The sequence below is a fragment of the Egretta garzetta genome, unplaced genomic scaffold (assembly GCF_000687185.1).
Source record: "Egretta garzetta isolate BGI_Z169 unplaced genomic scaffold, ASM68718v1 scaffold650, whole genome shotgun sequence".
In the NCBI taxonomy this organism is placed as follows: Eukaryota; Metazoa; Chordata; class Aves; order Pelecaniformes; family Ardeidae; genus Egretta; species Egretta garzetta.
The window spans coordinates 58238-59904 of record NW_009258374.1 but is presented as its reverse complement, the minus strand read 5'-3'; positions in this window follow the sequence as shown (position 1 = coordinate 59904).

Below are 1667 nucleotides of genomic sequence, written 5' to 3'. Positions count from 1 at the left end.
CCTACAAAAACTTTTTTTTTATCCCACCTGCCAAAACCAAATCCCTGCTTGGGGGGAAAAATGGCTAGCTCAAAAATATTTTTTTTTTTTTTTTCTGAAACAGAAACTCCTACGTAGTGTCATCTTAAGTTTTCGGCTTCAAAGGTAAATGGAAATTATTGTTAAGCAATAAAATCTGTTTGTAAAGCTATGAAAGGGGAGAGTTTTCTTCATGTAAGCCTACAGATGCAGAGAATCTGAGTTGAATACAAGACCAGTTGTGCATGACTGCCTGTAGTTGCACTTGGTCTACAAAATGGATGCAGGGAGAAATGGGTATACATGTGACTACCACATACTGTCATCTTGTCTTTCTAATAGATACTTACACAACTAAAAAGCACTCATGTAACAATGTATCCTGAAAACATGCAGAACAGACACTCAAGAGGCGGACAGCCACCATCAGAGAGATAGTATTGAGTATTACGTAGTTCTTTATCTATGAGAGAAAAATGTATCATTAACTAAAAGGCACCAGAGCTTGATAAATTTAAATAAGATGCAAGCTCTAAATGAGGAGGAATAACCATGGGAACAGACTACCCAGGGAAACAGTGAATTTTGTGGTGTCAGATCAAGACTGAGTGTCTTTCTGGAAGGTAGGCTGTAGCTGAAAGCTAGATACTGGGCTCAATTCAGGGGAAAACAAGAAAAAAAAGGATAGGTGAAATTAAATGGCTTGAAGTATACAGGAAAACATGAAATGACTGATTGATCTCCAGTAGCCTTAAACCCATGATTCTACAGATCATTATAATCCACTAAGTATACTAATCACCTGCATTATGACTGAAACTCTCAGCATACTTTTGGTTACGCCGACTAGACCAGTTTTGGCACCCTTTGAATCTATTTTCAGCTGATGAGATTAAACGCTCTGCGCGGTCCTACCTCTTTACAGTTTAACCTTGAAATGTTTTCAGTCTCAGCAGATGTAGCCTGGGACTGTGTCACTCTGCATGTTCTCAGCCTTCATGAGAAGTGCATGGCCCTGGGTTTGCATGCCTGTATGCCCAGGGAGTCAGAGGGGTGAGAATTGCCATATGTAATGCAGAGCAACTGTGTCACACAACTGAGGGCAGGCTCAGAAGGGGTATGTGACAAAGGATGGCTCTGCATATAGTAGCTTTTGGACTTGCAAATGTTCAGAGTGACTATGCAGGGCACGTGAAGTAGATCCCATGCATGGTTTTGGGGCCCCTTTCGAGCTGGAGGACTGAGGCATGGCCTCCATCAGTCCACCCTGTGGAAAGCATGATCTTAAATACCGTACCATAGAGGGTCTGCACCCCACTCTCCACATTTTAGAAATAAGACCCTAGATTAACAGACTGCTCAAAGCTTACTGATGAAATGTTCTCGTCTCCTGACCTGCCATCCCTCTGCTTCTCTCTTGGAAGTTACATCCTCCGAGGCACTTGCGAAGCCTTATATTTCCTCCTTCAGAAATCATAGAATTTCTCGATCATTAGGGGCACGAGGAGAGGATGGGATTAGGCCGTTCCTGAGCAGGGAGCACGCAGTAAAGTCACCCGCGGACGCAGCGGTTGAAGCCGCCCTGCCGACCTCTCACGTAGGCCTGGGCCCGTTTGCGCTGATGGCGGTGACCGGTAATCGCCTCCCAG